The sequence below is a fragment of the Crocodylus porosus genome, unplaced genomic scaffold (genome assembly GCF_001723895.1).
Source record: "Crocodylus porosus isolate Cpor-Errol unplaced genomic scaffold, CroPor_comp1, whole genome shotgun sequence".
In the NCBI taxonomy this organism is placed as follows: domain Eukaryota; kingdom Metazoa; phylum Chordata; order Crocodylia; family Crocodylidae; genus Crocodylus; species Crocodylus porosus.
In genome coordinates, this window is record NW_017728910.1 from 31,857,329 (window position 1) to 31,881,646 (window position 24,318).

A 24,318-nucleotide genomic window follows, 5' to 3' on the forward strand; every position below is an offset into this window, starting at 1 on the left:
CAGCTGAAATCTAAAACCTTCAATGACACCAAAACTCTAAAGGTTACATTAGCTTTATATTATATAAATTATACAGAGCAATTGTTACTATACTTCATTTACATTTCTAAAGAAAGTAATTTTAAAAATATAAAACTAGACATTTGATAAACTGTTGAAACAAAATATGGTAAGGACTGTTTTGGAACTCTTTCTAAGTAAAAAAAAAAAAAAATTCTCAGTTCTACTCATCAGCTTTTTTGGGTTGTTTTTTTTTTTTAAGTCCCAAGAACTAACAAAGCACTGCAATGTTTGAGTTTCAAATAAACAGTTTATTGCTTTACTTGTACTGTAGCATCAAAACTGCTTTCCCCCCTGCCCCAGGTTCTATTCCTTACCTATAAAATGAGTTCAAAACAAGAAGAATGTGAATGTTGAGCAATAACAAGAATCAAGACCTAAACTGTATTTTGTTTTGCATCCTCTGCATTACCACTGGAACCAGTAATACTGCAAAATGTATAAATAAATACATTATAGAAGTGTTTCCTAAATATTCAATTTTTGGGAAATAAAATTTTGGTCATTCTAAAATAAAAAGAATCAAAAGATTACCAAGTGTTAACAGTAGCTACATTTAATTCAGAAAACTTGTTAGCAGATTTAAAACTATTCAGTTTTCATTTCCTTCCCCCGATGAAAAATACTAACACACCTATTATTTCTCATTTTCCTGTCTGTGCAAGAAGAGAACCAAGCAAACAAAAATATAGTATCATAAATTGTAAGTCAGCTACATGGTGTAGAAAGAAAAAGAACAAACAAACAATACACTGTACCTTTTCATCCCCAAATGACCTGCCACAATAATTGATAATATTGTTTTAGGAATATATCCAGGTAAGGATTTAGACAACTAAATTTTGGGCTCCTCTAAGGGCCAGATACCAGAAGCCCCATGTTAGCCACTTTACCTCAATATATAACATATGGAAAAAGAAGGGTGCCATCAGAATAGGATCCAAAACAGCAATATACCGAGTGTGTCTACAAATACTAAATGACTGCACAACTACCAAAGCAAGGTAGTACCAAAGCAAACAACCGCTTGGTAACCGCCGTTACTGCGCAGTCCTGGCAGTGCACAGGTTGTTTCTGACCCTACTGCACCACAGCAACAAGCTACAGCACAGTAGGGTCAGCATCACAATCTGTGCCCACCAAATGCTATGTCACCACATCTCATTGCTACTGCAAGGTAGCATCTTGTGTAGACAAGCCCACTAAGAAAGAAGCTGTCCAAAATCAGCACAGTTACCTAGAGCTGGCAAGTCAGGAGACACAAAATACAGGGGCAAGCCTTATGTCCAACACCCAAAATGATAAGTGCTGCAGGGAGGCAAGCTCATCCACTTAAAATCCACAACCAGATACTCCTGTGAAAGGTAGCCACCTAGCAGTCACGCTGAAAGTGTGACCTTTGCTCAGTTCTTTGCATTTAAAAATATAGCTATTGGAGGAGGAGATGCTAAATCACCCAGCTTTTTATAACAGCCCACTAATAGATCACTTACACCACTTCAGTTTCTTCTACCACCTGAGGGAATTCAAACTCACATGTGTTACCTCCAGGACAGTGCTCTAACCAGTCTAGTCCATGTGCATGAACAGTCACTTCATCCTACCTATTGAAGCTGCACTTTCACGCAGAAAAAAACATTAGATTCATCAGACCAAAACAAAACCGCTAGACTAAAGGGTGTTCATGGCAGTCACAGGACATGGAAGAAAATTAGATTCTTGTCCCTTGTTCCCACACCACAAACATTTTCAAGAACACTAATGGCACCACAGGCATGCTTCACATGCACATTTTAGTAAAATGCTGCCCACTGTCATCGAGTTAACACAGGAACACCACAAAGTCCACAGTTCCAATTGTTATAAGGTCTTTCTGGAGGCAGTAATATTCAGGATGTTGGTCAAAAGATCATATTAAACAATCCCTAGATCTGCTGCCTAAGTACCTGCTAAATATGGTTAGGAAAGACATGAACAGTCTGAAATGGTCTTCTATTAAATATAAATCATCAGTGATGGTTCCAGTTAAGGAGTTGCGCTGTCTACTTCATTTACAGTCCAGCAGCAATCAAATGATTATCTTCTTCCTTAAGCCAAAGGCAATATATTTTTTATGTCCTGAAAAGGTAAGAATCAGTGCAGTAGTCAAAAAGACTACTTTAGTGCCTTTAATTATGTTAGCTACTTCTGTCAGGGAGGTCATTCATTAACTGCAATGCTACAAGAATTGCCTGCACCATTTATCCCAAATTCTTTCTTGCTATTGATGTGTTTTTAGTGAAGTGTCTTAAACTGGAAAAGTTGGCATATTCTCAGTGAAATTGGTTCTGCATTCATTCAACCACCACAAACGTTAATCTGAATTACTAGTACAAATCTGTTTCCATCAGTGACCTTAGTATGTGAAGGGTATGCTGAGCACAAAAGGAGGAATAGTCTCCACCTCATGGGCTAAGGAGAGTGTGACGGGGGGCCCTCTCGGGGCTGGATCTTATGTTGGCATGCCCACCTGTCGCTACAGGGCAATCTGCCCCATCTCGTCTTTGCTGTTCCTACAAACAGATGGTAAATGCAGGAAATTGCCCATTACATGCTCAAGGCCAGGGGGCGCCATTTGTAGCTCTATTCCTCCCCTACACTACAGCCCATGCCTTGCAGATGGCATCCAGGTTAACACTGCTCCTGGTCTGAGACCAGAGAAAAAACTGAGTCCAAAGTTCAACTCCATGCACACACACATTCACACCACCTCCCTTCTCACAGGAGGTCTCTTCCACTCCACCCCTCTCTGACCAGGGCCTCTGGCATACTGCCCATTTCCAGGCCACACCCCACTGCCCTACTCCTTGAGCAGCCCCTCTTGGGCCATCAGGCCTTGCCAGGCAGAATCTTTGGTTCCTACAAGTTTCCCTCCTTATGCCAAACCCTGGACTAATTCTGCCCCAAACCTCTCACTGAGCACAATTTCTCAGGCCCTTGAGCTGTCCTTTAAATTTACTCTCATTTGTCCCTACTGAGTACACCCCGTGGACTGTCCTTCAGACCTACTCCAACTTCAGCCCTGCTCAGCCCCCTCACAAGCACAACCCTTCAGGCCTACTTGCACTTCAACCCCACTCTGTGCGGGGCTTCCCAACGTTCTCCACACTACCCCCTCTGGGGTCTCTGGGACCTCATATCTCTGCTAGGCTCAGGTGCCTACAGGTGGGCATATCTGGCCCCCACTACTCCCAGAACTCTACACTACCCCCTCTGGGTTGTCCAGGATCTCTCATCACTGCTAGGCTCAGGCACCTACACATGAGTATGGCACCCACTACTCCCCCAGCTGCCCTCAAAACTCACCCAAAAATGGGGGCTGGAGTTAAGGTGTCCCTCCTCACCTTTCACCAGGGAGGTAACTGGCCTGGCATTTCCTGGGGGCTCCTGTGCCACAAGGAACCCCATCAGGCCACATTCCCCAGCAAGGTACAGTTTTAAGCCTTGTCCAGGACCAGGAGCCTCCAAACCAACCCCATAAGCTCCTGTCCTAACCTCCATGGTTGTTCCCGCTGCAGCTCAGTTAGGCAATGTTTCTGCCTCTCCTGGCAGCAGCCAACTGCAGCCTTTATAAGCCTTATGGCTCAAAATGGCTACCCTCATCAGGTACCTGGTAGCTGCCTGCCTCTGCCCTTAAAGTGGCAGGCACCCAAAGGCTCCCTTACACAGAGAGAAATTCAAAAAGCCTGGGCCCAAATTGATTCAATCTTTGCAGGTTAGTCTAACCTAGACTGAACCAGTTTCCAACTGTGCAGACATTCCCTCTGCAGTGAAGAAATGCAGGCACATGCCTTCAACGGCTCAGACTAGAAGCCAGAGGGCACTAGAGCAGCCTTCCCTTCCCTTCCAAAGCACTGAGCTGGGGGGAGAGGGGGCATGGCCAGGCCCCAGCAGGATGCTCCGATTAGGAAGGGGTGTAAATCCCCAGCTGGCCTGCACCATCCCAGGCTTTTCCACACACTCTGCTCATGGGGCAGGAGTGTTGCCAGCCCTCAGCCCCAAGCTAGCACTCTGAGACAGAGGGGATGCACAGGGTATGCATCTGTTGATGATACAGAGCTTTTGAATCTCACTCTCCCTGCTTCTTCATACTGTCTGCAAACCTGACAGGCAAGGGAGCCAGAAGAAGACTGATAACACAGTGTTATCAGCCTATCAACAATACAAAAGCCTCTGTCATTAGTTCCAAGTCTTAAACAGCTTTTTCCAAAGGAAGGAACAGAGGGACATTACCAGCTGGCCTGTTGATTAGCTCCAAAAAGTCCTAAGTAGACAGTGTACTGTCTGCCTGTCCCAGTGAAATTAGTCCTCTCAGCATTTGCTAGCATACTACAGCCTATCATTTGTAGGGCTAGGATACGTGCTGTGGGAGATGGGAGGGAAGAAGGGCGGAGGGGATCCCTGCCTGAGCAGCAAAAGGGGCAGGGCAGGGGGAAGCAAGGCAGACCCTGATGTGCCTGCAATTTCAATCAGAGCTCTGGCAGGGAGCAGAGAGGCAGGTTCAGCCCTGTCCTCTGGAGCAAACAGCAAAGGCCAGGGCTGCAAAGCATCAGGGATGCTGGGGGACTCTGCAGTGGTGACACAAAGGGGGAGCAGAGGGCTGCATGTGCATACCCTGAAAGCACTGATGCACCTCATCAGGCCACACTCCCTGTATAGGCAATGGGCAGGGGGGCAGGCGGGAATGTCAGTGCTCCCCATGCAAGCGCTGGCCAGGGAGCAGAGCCACCAGCAAAAGTGGCTGTGCCACTTTCAGAAGTGGCCATGGGACTTCCAGAAGCAGCACTGCTGCTTTTTGGCAAGTGAGAGATTGACAGCGGGAGGGAACCTCCCTCCCCAGTCAGTGGGATAGTGACTATAGGGTATCCCCTGGTGGCCAGACCGGTGTCAGGGGGGCACATCCCCCCTGACTCAAGAGACACCAGGTCACCCATGGGACTCTGGTTTAACTTAAACCAGGAAGGCGTCTGGGACAGACACTGCATAAACCAGTTTGAGCTCAGTCTGATACTACATTCAACCAGCTTTATCTCAAACCAGTTTCAGACATTTTGAAACTGGTTTATGTGCACTGAACTTATGTTCTGTTACAGGTTTAAACCAGTTTCTGATCACTTAAACTGGTTTATGTGTAATAGCTGTCCCTAACCATAAAGTTCACTGACTACAGACAAACAAGTAAACAAGAGGCAAGGGAAGGGAGCAACAGGAAATATTTTCTATGCAAATCAGTAAGATTTGTTTGAGGCTGCCCAGAAGAAACTGCTTTAAAGGGAGGGGAGGATGTAAGACTGTACCTGGGATTAGTTTAGAAAGGCTTAACCAAGGGGATGTTTGGCACTGTCAAGGAAATGAAATGACCATGATACAATGCAAGAATAAATGCAAGAAACCTTCAGATGTACTCTCCTCCCTCATCTTAAAAAAAGTAATCACCTAAAAACTATGAAGGTTCTTGTCTAGGATTTCAGTGCTGTAAACATGTTTCACAATTACAGGTGCATTTGATATGATAAACTAAAATAAATCCAGTAAGTGTTGGCATAACACTTCTATTCGTCCGTGTTAAAAGCCAGTAGAAAACAATGTCTACTTTGTTAGTGATTTGAAGTTCAGTGATTTGCAATTACTGGATGTAGTTTGGTAGAGCTTGGGAAGGCAAACCACATTTGAATTTTTGTAGAAATTTAGTTACTAATAAGAACTGTAGGATTAATACAGCTGAAACAAGACTAAATAAAAGCATTCCGAATCCATACCATTTAAACAGCATCAAGTCACTGCTGTCGACGTGATACCTCTGTCACCAGGGTCTCTCCTTACCTACACACAATAAGATGACTTAACGTAATTCACATACATTTTGTGCTGAACTGTAACTTTCCCACCAACCCAACATATGCAGGAGCAGATCAGAAGCAGATTGTAGTTGTCTACCTTTCAGTATCTCTTCTGCTCCAGGAGAGGGATTTATATTGTACACAAGATATAGGGTAGTTCCAGAGAATCAAAGAAGTAGGGCTGAAAGAGACCTCCAGAGGTCATCTAGCCAACCCCTTGCCTGAAGCAAGATCATCCCTATCCAAAGGGTCTTAAACAAATCAATTGTCTAACCTATTAAGAAATCTGTGACTGGATATGTTGCACCTGAGAGGTGTTTGTCCAGGAAGGAATGCACACCATTGAGATTTCCACCCAGGTCCAGGTTTTGGGACTGTGCAAACGTCAGCTTGCAAGTTCCTTCCAGTGTCAGCCACAGCGGGCAGGGTGGGGAGTGCCTGCAATCTGAGTGGTGTCTTTCGGTGTCGCCATAGAACCACAGAATCACAGAATCATAAAAAGTTAGGGTTGGAAGGGACTTCCGGAGGTTATCTAGTCCAACCCTCTGCTCAAAGCAAGATCATCCCCAACTAGATCATCCCAGCCAAGGCTTTGTCTAGCCAGGTCTTAAAAACTCCAAGCACGGAGAGTCCATCACCTCTCTGGGTAACTTGTTCCAGTGTGTTACTACCCTCCTAGTGAAAAAAAAAATTCTTCCTAATATCTAACCCTAATTCCCCTTGCTGCAGCTTGAGACCATTGCTTCTTGTTCTGCCACACTAAGAACAGTCTAGCTCCATCCTCATTTGAATCCCCTTCATGTAATTGAAGGCTGCTATTAAATCCCCTCTCAGTCTCCTCCTGACTAAACAACTCCAGTTCTCTCATCCTCTCCTTAGAAGTCATGTGCCTCAGTCCCCTGACCATTTTTGTTGCCCTCCACTGGATTCTCTCCAATTTGTCCACATCCTTTCTGCAGTGAGGGGCCCAAAACTGGACACAGAACTCCAGACGTGCCTCACCAATGCTGAATAAAGGGGAATAATCACTTCCCTACCGATGCAGCCCAGGATGCCATTAGCCTTCTTCACAACAAGGCCATACGGTTGGCCCATATTAATCTTATTGTCCACTGTAACCCCCCCTATCCTTTTCTGCAGAGCTGCTGCCCAGCCAGTCAGTACTGGTACATGGGATTGTTCCATCCTAAGTTCAGGCAGGACTTTGCACGTGTCCTTGTTAAACAAGTGTCCCTTAGGGAGAAGGCAAGAGAGCTACAGGAGGAGGTAGCAAGGCTCTGAAGCATCCTCTAAGATGAGGGCTTCATCAATTCCATGCTGGAGGAAAACTCTAGGACTGTGGAAGAAGGACTGCCAGAGGCAGTGCTAGAAAAGGAAGATGGCATGGAACTCTAGGAAGGTGGAAGCTAGAAGTTTGTGACCTCTGGCAGCAAGAAGTTGTCATCATCTCCACCTGCAGGAGTTTGCTTGGAAAACAGATATGGAGCACTAGCAACAGAGAAGGAAGAGCACATTCAATTGGTGGAAGAGGCCAAGCCAGGAATCCCCCTAAGGTTGGGAAGATCAAGGCCACTGCCATGAAGACACAGAATTCTCAAAACAGCTCTCAAAGGCAGCATGCTCAAAAGAACTAGCTGTAACGAGTGACCTAAATTACCTGGACATCTGCTGGGAGGAGCAGTTGGCCAGGTCTGCCCACTCATGTAGGGTCTTAACCTGAATACATGACCTGCATCTAATGCAGGATGTGTGAAGTCCCACTAGGGGAGATGCCTTACTTGACTTGGTGCTGTCCTTGGGGGAGGACTTGGTGGGGGAGCTAGAGGTACAAAGTAACCTAGTGGATAGTGACCACCAGTTGATAAGATTCACTATCCGGTATAAAGGGGGAAAAAGACAAAATAGTAGGACAGTAGAGCTAGACTTCCAAAAGGCCAGCTTCAATGAGATGAAGAGATTGGTTAGAATGGGACTGAGGGGCAATCGCATCGGTGAGATGGGAGTCCAAGAAGGGTGGGAGTTCCTCAAGGGATTGATCCTACAGGCATAGAGGGACACTATCCCAGTACAAGCAAAGGGAGGCAAAAGAGCCAAGAAACATTCTTGGCTGTGCAAGGAAATCCAGGAGAGCCTTCAGAAGAAAAAAAAAGAGGCCTATAGGCTGTGGAAGCAGGGGGCAGCCACCAAAGAGGAGTATACCTACTTGCCTCGCACTTGCAGGGAAGCAGTGAGGAAGGCCAAAGCAGATACAGAACTCAAGTTGGCAACAAAGATTAAGGTTAACAAAAAGTCCTTCATTAAGTACATAGGGAGCAGGAAGAAGGTGCAAGGTAACATAGCGCCTCTACAGAATGGACTAGGGTAATTCGTACCTAATAGAATGGAAAAAGCAGAACTCTTAAATAGTTTCTTTGCTTCTGTTTTCCTGGACATGGATACAGTTGCAAATCCCAATGAGTCTTTAGCCTGGAGTGAGAGTAATACCAACCCACCAATGGTCAGCACGGACCTTGTAAAGGGGCACTTGGAAGGGTTGGACATATTTAAGTCAGCAGGCCCCAATGATCTTCACTCAAGGGTACTAAAGGAATTGCCCAATGACATAGCAGAACCACTGGCACAACTGAGTGCTCCTAGTACTTGGGACAGATCCCAGAGGACTGGAAAAAGGGCCAACATGGTCTCTATCTTCAAGAACGGGAGGAAGGAGGGCCTGGGTAATTATAGGCCAGTTAGCCTCACATGTATTCTCAGGAAGACCTTAGGAAAAAAAAAAAAATCATAAAGGATCACATTTGCAGGGGCCAGCAGGTAACACAAAGGTAAGGGGCAACCAACATGGGTTTATAGCAGGCAGATCCTGCCCGACTAACCTGCTCTCTTTTTATGACCAGGTCACAAAGTGCTTGGATGCAGGGGGGGAAGTAGATATGATTTACCTGGATTTTAAAAAGGCCTTTGACACAGTGTCGCACCCAATTCTTATGAGCAAACTGAGTAGTTGTGATGTGGATTTTTTCATAGTAAGGTAGGTGAAAAACTGGCTTATGGGACACACCCAGAGTGGTGGTGGATGGGTCGGTTTCTCCCTGGAGGGATATGGGCAGTGGTGTCCCCCAAGGCTCTGTCCTTGGACCAGTACTGTTTAATATCTTCATCAGCGATTTGGATGAAGGTGTTGAAAGCACTTGTCCAAATTCACAGATGACATCAAACTATGGCGCACAACAAACACACTGGAGGGCAGGGAGCAAATTCAGGCAGTTTTGGACAAATTGGAGAAGTGGGCAGATCAGAATAGGATGCAATTAGACAAAGATAAATGCAAGGTGTTGCACCTGGGGAGAAAGAATCTCCAACACACCTATAGACTAGGAGGTACCATTCTGATCACGACAACAGTGAAAAGAGATTTCAGAGTCCTGGTTGATGCAAAAATGAACATGAGTCACCAGTGTGATGAGGTAATAAGCAAGGCTAACCACACTCTTTCTTGTAATCAGCAGAAGTATCATGAGCAGGTCTAGGGAAGTGATAATTCCCCGCTATGTGACATTGGTGAGACCACAATACTGTGTCCAGTTTTGGATGCTGCACTTCAAATGGGATGTGGATAATCTTGAGAGGCTTCAGAGGAGGGGTACTCATATGGTTGATGGCTTGCAGGTAAGATCCTATGAAGACAGACTGAAGGACCCAAATCTCTTCAGCCTCCACAAGAGAAGGCTGAGAGGCCATCTTGTGGCTGCCTACAAATTCATCAAGAGAGGCCAGCAGGGAATAGGGGACACTGTTTAAAAGGGTACCTCTTGGGGTTACCAGGAATAAGGACCACAAACTGAAGAAGAACAGATTTAAATTGGACATTAAGAAGAAATTCTTTATGGCAAGGGTTGCCAAAATATGGAATGGGCTTCCAAGGGAGGTGGTGCTTTTCCCTATCCTGGTGGTGTTCAAGAGGAGATTAGACAGGCATTTGTCTAGGGTTACCCAACCCCATCCCTCCTTCCTGCCTGGAGCTGGGGGTCAGACTCGATCTACCATGTCCCTTCCAACTCTAGAAGAGGGGGGAAAAACAATATTGATGGGTGGTGATAGTTGGAGACTCTCTTCTGTGGGGGATGAAGGGATCCATCTGTTGGCTGACCTGTTGTCCTAGGAGGTCTGCTGCTTGCCTAGAGCCCAGAGATGAGATATCATGGAAGGATTACCAAGACTCATCCAATCCTCTGACTCCTACCCCATGTTGCTCACCCACATGAGCACCAATGATACTGCCAGGCAGTGACCCTGAGTAGATCAAGAGTGACTACAGGGCTCTGGGTTCAAGGGTGAAGGCACAGGTTTTGTTCTCCTTGATCTTTCAGGTCAAGGCAAAGGGCCCAGGGAGAAGTGGATGCATACTGCAAATCAATTCATGGCTACTCAGATGGTGTTGTCAGCACAGATTTGGCTTCTTTGAATTTGGGATATTGTTCCAAAAAAGGATTGCTAGGCAGAGACAGGATCCACCTGGTGAAAAGAGAGAAAATATCGTCACAGACAGACTTGGCAATTTAGTGAGGAGGGCTTTAAACTAGGTAACTACGTTCACCAGGTGATGGAGACCAAATTCCTAAGGTAAGTGGGGAACTGGGATACCTGTGGAAGCACAAGAAGGAAGGGGTAACAGGGGAGGCCTCTTCATTCTTACTGAGAAAGTAGGGCAATTGGCTAGTTACCTCAGGTGTCTGTACATGAATACTTGGAAAGCAAGCAGGAAGAATGGGAAGTCCTCTCACAGTCAAGAAACTAATGACATGACTAGATTAACAGAGACTTGGCGGGAGCTCACATGACAGGAGCACTGTCATGGATGGGTACAAACTGTTCAGGAAGGACATGCAAGGGAAGAAGAGAAGGCATTGCACTGTGGGTAAAAACTCTATGATTACTAAGAAGTCCAGTAGGAAACTGTGGAGACAGTCCTGTTGAAAGTCTCTGGGTTAGGGTCAGAGGGAGAGCAACAAGGGTGATGTTGTGGTAGGTGTCTGCTATATACCACCAGACCAAAGAGATGAGGCTTTCTTCAGACACCTGGCAAAAGTTTCCAGATCACAGGGTCTGGTTCTCATGGGGAACTTCAGTTACCCTAACATCTGCTGGGAGGGCAATACAGCAGTGTACAGGCAACCTAGAAAGTTTTTGGAGAACACTGGCACAACTTTCTGGTGCAAGTGTTGGAGAAACCAACCAGGGACCGTGATCTTCTTGACCTACTTTTAACAAAAGAAGGAAGAATTGGTGGGGGATGTAGAAGTGGATGGCTAATTGGGCAACAGTAACCATGAGATGATCAAGTTCAGGATCCTGAGAAAAGGAAGAATGGAGAACAGCAGAGTAGGGACTCTGGACTTCAGAAAAGCTTGCTTTGACTCTCTCAGGGAACTGATAAGCAGCATCCCCTGGGAGGCCAGCCTGAGTAGGGAAAAGTAGTCCAGGAGAGTTGGTGGTTATATTTTAAAGAAACCTTACTAAGGGTGCATGAACAAGCCATCCTGATGTGCAAGAAGAATAGCAAATATGGCAAGTGACCAGCTTGACTTATCAGAGAACTCTTTCATGAGCTTAAACAGGAAAAGGAAGCTTACAAGAAATGGAAGCTTGGACAGGTGACTAAGGAGGAGTACAAGAATATTGCTTGGGCATGCAGGGATGAAATCAGGAAGGCCAAAGTCCAATGGGTGTTGAAACTACCAAGGGGTAACAAGAAGGGGTTCTATAAGTATGTTAGCACCAAAAGGAAGGTCAAGGGAAAAGTGCGAGTGCCTTATTGAATGCGAGAGGCAACCTAGTGACAGATGATGCAGAAAAGGCCGAAGTATGCAGCACCTTTTTCACCTCAGTCTTCATAAGCAAGGTCAGCTCCCAGAGTACTGTACCTGGTAGCACAGTTAGGGGAGAAAGTGAGCAGCCCTCAGCAGCAAAATGACAGGTTATAGACTGCTTAGAAAATCTGGATATAAACAAATCCATGGGTCCAAATCTGGGCGTGCTGAGGGAGTTGGCTGATTCGACTGCAGAGCTGCTGGCCATTATCTTTGAAAACTCATGGTGACTGCAGGAGGTCATGGACAATTAGAAAAGGGCAATTATACTGCCTATATTTAAGGAAGGGAAGGAGGAGGATCCAGAGAGCTACAAACCAATCAGCCTGACCTCAATCCTTGGAAAAAAAACATGGAGCAGATCTGCAAGGAATTCATTTCTAAGCACTTGGATGAGAAGAAAGTGATCAGAAACAGTCAGAATGGGATCAACAGGGGCAAGTCATGCCTGACCAACTTGATTGCCTTTTATGACTGGCAGTGTGGATGCCAGGAGGCCAGTGGACATGATATACCTTGACTTTAGCAAGGCATTTAATAGTCTCCCGCAGCATTCTTGCAAGTAAGTTAAGGAAGTGTGGGTTGGATGGACTGTAACATAGATAGAAAGCTGGCTGGATCACTGGGCTCAATGCGTAGTGATGGCTTAATATCTAGTTGGCAGCCAGTATCAAGTGGAGTGCCCCAGGGTTGGTCCTCAGACCAGTTTTGTTCAATATCTTCATTAACAAATCTAAAAGATGGGATGGAATGCACTGTCAGCAAGTTTGTGGATGACACCAAGCTGGGGGGAAATAGTGGACGGTAGGACTAGAATTCAGAGTGACTTAGACAAATTGCAGTATTAAGGCAAAAGAAGTCTCATGAGCTTCAACAAGGTCGAGTGCAGAGTCTTGCACTTAGGACAGAAGAATCCCATGTACCACTACAGGCTTGGGACCAATTGGGTAAGCAGCAGCTCTGCAGAAACAGACACGGGATTTATAGTCAGTGTGCCCTTTTTGCCAAGAAAGCTAAAAGTATACTGTGCTGCATTAGTGGGCTGTGTTGCCAACAGTAATTATTCCCCTCAACTTTGCACTGTTACAGCCACATATGGAGTACTCTGTCCAGTTTTGGGCCCACCACTACAGAAAGGATGTGGACAAGTTGAAGAGAGTCCAGCATTGGGCAACAAAAATGGCTAGGGGCCTGGGGCACAAACTTCTGAGGAGAGGCTGAGGAAATTGGACTTATTTAGTCGGCAGAAGGGAAAACTGAGGCGGGATTTAATAGCAACCTTCAACTACCTAAAGTGGAGTTCAAAGGAGAATGGAGCTAGACTGTTCGCAGTGGTGACAGAACAAGCAGCAATGGTCTCAAGTTGTAGCAAGGGAAGTTTAAGTTGGATATTAGGAAAAAACTCTCTTAATAGGAGGTTGGTGAAACCCTGTAATGGGTTACCTAGAGAGGGTGGTGTATCCCTGGGTGGTAAAGCCCTGGAATGAGTTACCTAGACAGGTTACCCTGGATGGAATCTCCATCCTTGGAGGTTTTTAAGACCCAGCTTGACAAAGCCCTGGCTGGAGTTATCTAATTGGGGATAGTTCCGATCTTATGCAGGGGGTCGGACTCGATGATCTATTGAGGTCCCTTCCGACCCTAGTATCTATGAATCTATGAATCAGGAGGGGGGCTAAACTAGATGACCTCCTGAGGTCCCTTCCAAACCTAATTTTCTATTATTCTGTTTCTCATGGTGCCGGCAGTTCAAGTAGGGAAAGGAGAAGCAAAGCTGTGTACTTTCCCCACTCAACTGCATGAGAAAGGTGGCAATCTACCTTCTCATTGCTTCACCTCTATGCCATCTTCTAAGTGATACAACAGTACAGCTAAAGTCTTATACTCCCCTAGACTTTGGCTTTGCCCAGACTACAATCTGTCTCTTTTCAATTTTAAAGTTATTTAAAACAAGGGGACACATGACTCAAATTCCATGTTTGCGAGAGCTGAAAGGCCCAAATAGTTCTTGGTTTTCCATGGATTCATTTTGAAAAATTCACTTCCAACTCAAAGCCTCACAAAATAAATATTTGAAATTCCATGGCAATGCACTGAAACAGCAACCAAATACATCATTGGACACTTCACACACACCCCACCCACACACAGTTTGAATTGAAAACATTCATAATGCAAAACATTGAATCAGATTATTGTTGGTCAAAAATGGTGGGGTACATATTTCATCAACATTTCCCTCAAAACTGAAAACCACTATTAACCACTGCAAGCAACTGGAACCACTATATACATCAGAGAGAAGTGACCCAGCTATCAACCAGCAACTGAAGAACTAGATACCAGGCACCTTGTGCTGTATACATATAGTTTCCTATATCAAATCATTATCCTGCAATTACAATGCTTAAACAGCATCCTATAGCTTGGCAGAGTCCCCTAAACTTATGAGGCTCCATTCAAGGCATATGTCCAAACTGCAAGGTCATGTTTTGGATACAAAAATACACTGGATTTTTAAAAATACATTATTATTTTAAAAAGAAGAAAACATGGGTGTGGGTTGTTATGGGTTTTACATTTCTCTCTCTATCACTCAGTCATTTAACCAGAATCTTTTTTCATTTGGAACCGTTTAAAATATTTTGCACTCTCAGGATGCCTATACACATGCCAGGAGGCTGCTCCAAAGCACTATCATTACAGCATGTTGGAGCAGACCCAATTAATTGGCTCTCGGAGGCACTCTTATTAAAACACCCCTCCCCCCATGCTCTCACATTTCAAGCAACTAGCTGCTCTGCTCTCAGGATCATGTTATTTATTTAAATGCAATTAAGAAGTGCTTAACTTTCTCAACCCTTTAAAATTAGGCCTCCCTTTGTTGAAAGCAGTTATTTTACTAGGTCACTGATTTAAACCCCTGAAAAATTAGTAACAAAGGCAGTTGCGTGCTTTTTCTTACCTTCATTGTCAGCATCGGCTATTTTCCTCTCATACATTCCTAGTGGGACTTGTGCCCCTAAATTCCTTACATACTTCATTTTTTTTGCCCAGGGATGAAAGTTATGGTTCAGTAATTGCATCTCCCAAATCTAACATTTTAGTTTAAGAATGAGAGAGAGAGCACACAACTTTCAGAACACAGCAACCACTACAAGTCCTCCTCTGGTATACTTCCCTAGTTCAAGTCTGACAAAGCATTTAAGTGTGCAAATAGTCTCTTTTCAGTGGAATTATGCAAACACTTAATGTTAAGTGTATCCTTAAATGCTCTGCTGAATCAGGTACCAAGTCATTAGCATATTTAAGGATTTGTACAGGCAACAGCTGGAGGAAAAGGCAGCAAATAAAACTATACTGAAGTAAGTATTTCTCTCTCTCAAAAAAGAAATAGCAAATCTTCATATATTTTAACATACACTGAAAAAGAATAAAGATAAAAAATATTTTGGGGAACCTCAGTCTCCACTACAGAGATTTTATTTCTTTCCAGAACTAAAACCCTTAATCTTGTTGCAAAGTCGCCTATACTGCCTCAAAATTACTGATAAAACAGTGCTTAGGTGAAGTAAATTTATATTATTGATGGGTCTCTTGACCTGTGAAGAACTTTTGGAATGAAGGACAATTCCAATTACTAAGCCATTCAGCAGTCTAATAGGGTCTGCTTGCCTCTAAAGAGTACTATAGGATTTTAGAAGCTGGATCTAAATGATGCCTGTAAAATATATCAGTATAAGTGATGTTTAAAATGCACTGTTCTGAAAGTCCTCCTGTTTGGGTCAGAAATCACAATCATCCCAAGTGGCAGTTTTCCAAATCTTGACAATGTAGCTTCTCCCTAAGGAGAAAAAGGAGCCAGACAGTGGCTGAATGACCTTGATGCACCAAGCTAGCCTAACAGTTCACAAGTTAGCGCTGCAAAACCATGCTGCAAAGAAGTTAGCCACATTATTGAAGCCAGACAATGGAAGGAAGGTCACTGGAGTCATTACGTTACACTAAGGGCTTATTAGTGGACATAAAACTGGAACAAACTAGATAAGAAGAAGTAGTCAAGGAAGGAGGAGGAGGAGGAGGAGAAGGAGGATCAGAGAAACACACATACACTCTACAAACAGACAGTTTTCTATGGAATATAAAAGCATTTTATAAAGGCTAAAGGAGTGCATTTGGAAAATTCCTGAAAGTCCAGATGCATTAATAGCCAAGGTATCAAAGTCACACAGAGAAGTGTACTGAGAGAATGAACCATTTTCTTTGAGAAGCTGCAAACTTTTAAAGAAGCAAAATTGTTGGGAGCAATCAAGGACTATGAGTGAAGAAATAAACTATACTAGAAAGGAGTGCCACTTCAAAAGCTGTAGCACTTGGCTGTATCCAGATTGAAAAAGAAAAGCAAATTGGTATAATGAAATTAATTAAATCAACACTTGGGATGCATACAGAGGTTACATTTAAATCGACTTAACTACAGTTAGGTCAATCTAAACGCACATACGTGCAGACATTAGTGGGGGAAGGGGGTTAATAGTCAAGCCAAAAATGGTTGGCCTGATCTAAGTTAGTTCAGATGAGTAGGTTAGGTAATTTATATTGGAAATGGGTTAACCCAAACCACAGATTTGGAGCCTAGCCCCAGGGCTGAGAAAACCCAACCCCTTGCCCTAGCCTCAGGGCTGTGTTCTGCAACTCCCTTTCCCACCTCCACCCCACAATCCACGGCAGCTATTTTTAGCCCTCAAGACCTCCCTAATCCCAGATGGACACCCCTGCCCTACAGACCCATTAGCCCTACCCTGATCCTGCCAACAGCCCTGTCAAACCTTGCCCACCTCATGTTATTTATACTGGCTTCCCTGCACAGCGCCCAGCACTGGTGATTTACACACCACTCCTTGTTTATGATCATGTGGCTTAAAGTAAACTGTGTGATCAGACTGGATTCAGTGAATATTTGTTTTCTCTTGTCAATCCCCCACGGTCAAGGATGACTGTTTTCCATGATTCTCTTATCTGTGTGTCCACAGATGGCTGATGAAGCCTATCCAGGATCAACAGACTCTACTGAAGCTCAGACATGTGTTTGTGTGGGGCTGGTGGTGCTGGATTCAGTCCACAACATGCTGTTCCTGCTGCTCCCACTTTTCCATCTCCTGTTGTCATGAGGTTTCAAATTATTGAGATCCCTGCAGCAGATTCTTCCTCCATTTGTGGCAGTCCTGGGTGATACACCCCCCACAAGTTGACATTGATGCTCCATTTTTTAAAGCTGGTCTTGAGGATGTCCCTGAAGTGTTTTTTCTGTCCTCCTCTTGAGCATACACTTTGGCTGAGCTAGGAGAATAAAACTTGCTTCAGGAGTCTGAAGTCGGACACCCGGATGACGTGACTGACCCAACATAGTCGATGTTTGTTGATCATCACCTCAAGTCCTCAGTGTTTCTTGCAAAAGGACACTTAACATTGGTCCCACTAGATTCAGAGGATTTTTCACAAGCAGCATTGATGGTACTTCTCCAACAACTTTAGCTTTCTCCTGTACCTTGTCCGTGTCTCAAGCCCATGCAGCGAAGTGGGGATCACAACCACTTGACAAATCATGAGCTTAGTTTAGGATCTGATGGTGCAATCTTAGAACACTCGTTTCTCCAAGTGTCCAAAGGCTGTACTTGCACATTTGAGATGATGTTGGATTTTGCAGTGTCAGCCTTCTGTGAGAGATGGCTTCCAAGGTACAGGAAATACTCAACGTGGACAGTCTCACCACAGATCTGGATTATCAGAGCTGGGGAATGGTCATTAGGAGCCATTTTCTTTCATGCCTTGGTAAAGATGGGATTATGTTGTTCCTGCCATTCCTCCTGCAGCTGGCAAGATGCGAAGATCATGTCAGTTTTGCCTCTTGATGTCCTAAAACCACACTAAGATTCCAGGAGAAGATCTTTAGCAAGTGGAAGGAGACTGTTCAGGAAGGTTCTTGCAATGATTTTTCCTGTGGTGGACAGCAAGGCAATCCCTCTTTAGTTTCCACAGTTGGACTTGTCTCCTTTCTTGAAGATTGTGACAATCATGGCATCCCTTCATTCATCTGAGATTTCCTTATCATTGTAGATCCTGAAGATGAGGGCATGAAGCTGTAATAACAGCTCCTCTCCTCCCTGTTTGAAGATATGGGGGGGGGTTCCATCAGCTCCAGATGCCTTGTAGTTCTTAATCTGCTTGATGGCTTTCCTCACCTTCTCGGAACCCCTCCAACCCTTGGCACCTCTGACTGGGTGTTGCAGGATGGAGTTGAGACTCTGCTGTTGATAAGAGTTCTTGATTGAGAAGATCTTTAAAATGCTCCTTTCAATGGGCATTGTCTCCCTCCTTTCTTGATCAGGTCTCCTCCATCTTTAAGTCTCAAGGGGATTGATCCCCAAGTGCTCACACCATAGAAGGGTTTGGTGGCACTGAAGAAACCGCAGATACCATGGAGCTCAGCAAGATGTTGACACTCCTTAGCTTTGCCTTCCCACCATTTGTTCTTTATATCACAGACCCTCCTTTGGACCTCTGCCTTGGCTTGCTGGAGATTCTTTTTTTTGCTGGGAGTTGGTGTCATTTTGCCAAGCACAAAAAGTTTTTGGCTTGCAATTGATTGGGAGATCCAAGAGTTGATCATTTTCATCAAACCAGTCTTGATGTTTCCTGGCAGAGAATCCAAGTGTCTCTTTACACGTACTGAGGACAGTGACCTTGAGGGCACCCCAATTGTCCCATTGTTGTTGACTGGATTTCACCAGTTTTTCATTGAGACACTGGTGGAAGAGGTCTTGTTTGCTTAAGTCCTTCAATCTTGATCCATCAGCATTGATTCTGCTGCAGTTGTCGTTTGAAACCCAGTTTGAATGACAAAACTGAGTGGATGAGTAGCTGACCATTCCAGCAGTCATCAGCTCCTACCATAGCTCAGGCGACGTGGGCATCTTTGTGATCCCAGGCATGGATGATGATGTGGTCAATCAGATGCTAAAGCTTAGATCATGGGCATTGCCATAATGTCTTGGGCCTGCTTCTTTGGTTGAACAGGGTGTTGGTGATTGTGAGCCAATGTTCCATGCATTTGGTCAAGAGAAAGATGCCATTGGAGTTGGCCTTTCCTACTCCTTCCTTAGAGGTGTACTGATATATCAGTCACATATTGATTTGCCACCGACAGCTGGATAATTAACATTATCAGCAATTGGCTTTTTTTTGGCTGACAAATGTCACTAATAAGTACTGTGTGCATGCATGCAGACACAGCATGCATGCAACCAGGAATGCAACCCAGCAGCTCAGAGAGAAGCCTCCTGCCAGAAATTCTGTGAGGCAACAGTACTGGGAGGGGTGGCTATGGGTAATTTTGGAGAGATTATAGTCCCCTCCATCCCCCCTGCTCAGGGCACTCCACTCTGCTGCCACCCCAAAATTCCCCGTAGCCCCGCTGTAGCCAGCCATCCCAGCTGCACTGACCACTGCAGCTGCCCACACCATGCATCTGAGCCCACCTTTGCCTGCCCCCGCTCAGCCCCTCCCCAACAGGAAGAGGCTGGTGCAGCTGCTGGCCCTGAGCCCACAGCAGGCAACCCACCCTCACCACATACACAAATCCTAGGGGCACATGTCTCCCCCAGGTGTACATGCAGCAGTGGGGAGCTACCCCCCCTTCACACCCTCTGCACCACCTTGATGAGCCACCCGTGACTCCATCCCATTCCCAGCCCTGGCTTCCACTTACTGCCCAGACTGGGCAGCACCTGCTCCTGCTCCTGCCCCTGCCCCATTCCCTCCCTCATTGTGGGGACATTAATCTGCCCCCCCATACCCCTCCCCTCCCCCAGACGTACCGGTCAGATGTTGCTCTCCATGCTGCCAGGCTGTCTGTGCTCCTGTAAATCATCTATCAGACTGGTATCAGTCAATATGGCTGGTTAAATCAGCCAAAAAAATATTTATCAGTGCACCTCTACTTCCTTGCTGATGGTACTATCCCAGAGGTTAGAGTCCTTTCTGACTCTGGAATTGAAATCACCAAGAAGAATAAGTCTGCCTCCCTCCAGAACATCAGAAAGGAGATTGATTAAGGTTGGCGTAGAATTTCTCCTTGGTTTCATCAGCGGCATCAAGAGTTGGGGCATATGCACTGATAACAGTGGCATATTGGCTTTCCACCAGTTTAAGATGGAGAGTCATGAGGCACTTATTAATTCTGCTAAACCAACTCCATGGAGATTCATGGAGTTGGTTTAGGAGTTCACTCTTAATGGCAAAACCAGCTCCACGAAGGTCTTCTCCTTCCTGTTCACCCTTCCATGTTCTCTGAGGGTCTCACTCAGTGGTGCTATATCAATGTTCTGTTGCCTGAGCTCTTGGGCCACAATTACACTGTGGCGCTCTGGGCATTGAGTATTAGGTTTGCCCATGAAGGTCCTGATGTTCCAGGTCCCAAAAACGATAGTCTTTCCTCAGTGATACTTTTTACCACAGTAAAGGTGCCACTGGACACAGTTATCCAGTCAGGAAGAAATACAAAATACTGTATTAGACAGGCTATGTTTAAAGGCACTTTTTCTAGCCCCCTCCCCATGTCAAGCAAGCAGAGTAGATCCTGAAGAGGGCTGCTATTTTGCCTATAGCAGCGATCCTCAACCAATGAATGTTAGCACTGTTTGGTGTGCAAACATGATGCACAAGACAAACCAAGACATTTCAAATAGGAATCCATAGTGTCAAAGACATTTTGCGCTGCTGTGGTCTTTCTGAGGTCTTTGCAACATAATTACTCTATTCTTTTTCCATAAGCAAGAAATAAATGAAAAGTAAGACCTGGCATTTTTCAAGCTCAAAAACATTGAGAACCACCAGCCTACAGCTGGAAAAGGCTCTCTTTTGCTAGAATGTATATGTAAGAGAGATCACTCAGTAATAAAGAAAAAAATACCAGACCTGCTTTTCAGCCTCGGTAAGTCAATATATTCCTATTGAGCTTTGAGCTCTGCCAGTTCATACCAACTAAAGTTCTGGCCCACAATCTTTTGCATATCCTAGGAGTACAGTGAAGTAAAAAAAGACAACAAAAGAGATTTTTTTTTCCTATTAGGTAATGGAAAATTGAACTTAGTTCAGTGCTTGGTCCATGACTAAGAACCAGACACCTTTCTAAGGGTGTAAACATACAATATGTATGCTACATAATAAACTGACTTCACTGCACGGAAGAAGCGGGGTAGCATATACCAATACATCACAACATACCACTACATCACTTTCCCACTATGTAGGAAATCACTCAATTTAGAGGAAACTCTTGAAAGATGTGTGGTGACTCTTTTGTAGGAAAGTTACTCATAGGTTGTGTTGTGTGTCCACTCCACTAGTCAAACATTCAATATTAGCTGGCCCCCTACCACCCAGTGGCCAAATGCTACAAGAGCATCTACTACAGATGTGACTAAGGAGACCTGGTCCTGTGTCCCCTCCTTCCCACAGTGGGAATATTCTATGAATATAATCTGGGGTAAATAACTTAATAGTAAGGGTGCTGTCTGTCTGCATATATTGCATAAAGCACTGCATGCCAAACTGCATAAAACAATGCCATACACATCTGTTATCTTAATAGTTTATCCACTGTCACTTGCAAACTTTTATTCAAGCATCCTGTCAAACATAGCAATGCATAGCCAGATGTTTTTCTTTTATGAAATGGAAACACCATATTCATTTCAGAATGAATGGCAGCATATACTCAGACAGCAAAATGCTAGAACCTTGTCTCTTAATTGTAAATTTTATATTCAAGTGTCTAAATCTTTTGGGTATGAACATGCACTATGCAGGAAACTGACTGAGTTTCCAAGCACCCCACAATTTAAAATGCAATTCTACATGATTTATTGCTCCAGCACCTGTACTAAGCTATTCTAATATAATAAAAGGCTTAGTCTGTCTGTAATGTTCCAGGCCAACTGTGCATGCACCGCTGCGAGGGCGGGCAACAAGGGGGGTGTGGGAACATTTTTCTGATGCTGCTCAGGGAAGAGGCAGAGGCAGTTGGGGGTCAAGGGAGCCACTGTACCACACCACCTGACAACAGCTGGTAGGGAGAAGGAGGCAGTGGAAAAGGAGAGGGAGGGAAGGGGGGGAAAAAAAGTCACTGTGGCAGCGCCCCACTCCCCCCACTGCCATAGGCAGATTAATGAATGGGCTGGAAATGAGCCCAGGGGCCCCTTCCAATTCAGGATCCCAGGATCCTCATCAACAGGGAAGGAAAAGCTGCAGTTTTAAATTCAACACCTATTTTTGGCACCAAGTTTACAACTGCAGCATTCACATTTGCTTCCCCAGGAGAGCTGTGCTGTGCTGCACCTGGCAGGTAGAGGGGGCTGAGCCAGGCTTGGAGAGCCATGTCCTACCTGCCTGGGGGTGGGATTCATGTTAGCCCCCCAGAGATAAGCTACCCCTCCCAGTGCTGCTACCCACCCACAAAGACACAGTGTGGTGGTCCCCACGCAGCCCCCTGCATCTGCCTGACTGCATGGGACAGCCAGGCAGCAGCTCCCTACATGTAAGTGTGACAGGGGCTGGGCAGCAAGTGAGATTAAGCCGTAGTTGGCTCATGGGGGAGGAGGGAGAGGGCAGGGGAGGGCTTCCTCCATGTGATCAAGAGTGTGGGAGGGGTCTTGTGAGGGAAAAAAGTGTGAGTAGCTGTATGTGTGGGCTGCCGTGAATGTGGGTGTTGCAGGGCTGTGATGTGTGGGTGGCACATGGGGCCAGGGTTGCATGTGGCTGAATGCAGAGTGGCAGCACTGCGTTGCGGTGGGTGGTGGTGCTCCATCCTTTCTGCCCTCCCATCATTCTTGACACATAATTAACTAGTTAAAGCATAAATAGATGCAGATCTCCGAGTCAATAAGAACTGCAACTTTCTGTGAATCAAATAGGGCTGTTTTGTAGTAAAACACCAGAAGGTATGCCATTTTCCATTTTGGAATTTGCCTTTGCAAATTTCCCACACCTCAGCATGTTTATCGGATATGTAGAGATCTACACTATTTGTGATTTTCCATTATTCAGAGAAACTGCAAAAAGTGATATTGTAAACCCTGAGAAAATGGTGATCTCTGCAATTTTCGCATGGAATCTCTAGGAAAAAAACGCTTACTAAAAATAAAATGCTTTCTTCTCAGTGAGAGTCAGCAATTCTCAGAGCCACTAAGGCCCAGCCTTGCAGCCTGCTGGGGGGTGGGGGGGAGGGAGGGTGCTCATTAGATAAAGGGGAGCATCAATGATGGCAGCCACCTCCACCACTGACTGGCTGAGGGACTCTGGCAGCTCTGTGCCTCACCACTGATTGGCCAAGAGGGCTACCTTCTCATTCAGTCAGCAGCAGAGGTGCCACCATGAAAAGACTGGACAGGATGCTGCATGCCACAAGCAGTCCACAATTTTTCTGTCACCTTGGTGCGATTTAGGTAGATCCCTACAGATACGTTACTTTAAAATAAAATCACTAAGTCCTGGGGAAAAACTACAGTTGTGGTCTTTCTGAACCACACCTTCATACAAGTGCATCAAAATTTAAATCTACAGGTCCAAAACTATCATTAAGCTACATTATCCACTGTCAGTTAAATTAGGGCAAAGTGAATGCCAACTGGATGGTAACAACAACAAAAGGAGAAGGATAGCATTTTACACCCACTTTGTTCTCATGTGAATGAACACAAGGAACAAGTCAATGGTGAGTCAAGTCCACAGCTTGGAGCACCCACATTTCTGCAAATTTTAAGTACCTCACACAAATCAGGCACCCACTCAGCATGTGTTTACAAGTTATTGCATATGAAAGTGTGTGTGGGGTGGGGGGGGGAACCCATGCAGACATGAACTTGCAGTAACAGTTTTCTGAAGCCAGGTTCACATTCCTCTGAAATCTGACCCTCTCTCTTATACTGCATTCATTACTGACAAGCCTTCAAGCAGAATGATGCTCCTAGCTTTCTCCGAGTGCAAGCAGGGGACTGTGTAGCATGGCATAAAGCAACTGCAAGATTCCAAGTGAAAATTGCCACTGGGAGGCTCTACACAGATTGATTAACCTCTATCAGCAGATTGGGGGGTGGAGCAGAATACATGTTTCACCTATTCAAGTCAGCATTAAGGTGTCATGGCTAGACATATTGGCTAAGTACAGACAACAAAAAGCTAAATTGATTCAATCTTTACAGTTTAGTCTAACTTGCATAGAATGAACCAATTTGCAAATGAATAGATTTCATAGACATTAGGGCTGGAAGGGACCTCAGAAGATCATTGAATCCAGCCCCCCACCCAAAGGGCAGGAAGTCAGCTGGGGTCATAGGATCCCAGCAAGATAAGCATCCAATTTGCTCTGGAAGGTGTTCAATGTAGGTGCTTGAACCACCTCCGATGGCAGGCTGTTCCAGACCTTGGGGGCTCAGACAGTAAAGAAATTCTTC

The 24,318-nt window shown here is 45.1% G+C and overlaps 1 long non-coding RNA gene across 1 annotated transcript in view; it reads left to right on the forward strand.

The window, feature by feature from the left end:
• The first annotated feature begins 1,948 nt into the window (after window positions 1-1,948).
• Window positions 1,949-24,318, forward strand: part of LOC109308718 — a 22,567-nt gene continuing 197 nt past the window's right edge. Inside the window, exons 1-3 of the long non-coding RNA XR_002100695.1 lie at window positions 1,949-1,960; window positions 7,618-7,628; window positions 23,990-24,000. This is a non-coding gene — a long non-coding RNA (uncharacterized LOC109308718). The remainder of the gene's footprint in view (window positions 1,961-7,617; window positions 7,629-23,989; window positions 24,001-24,318) is intronic.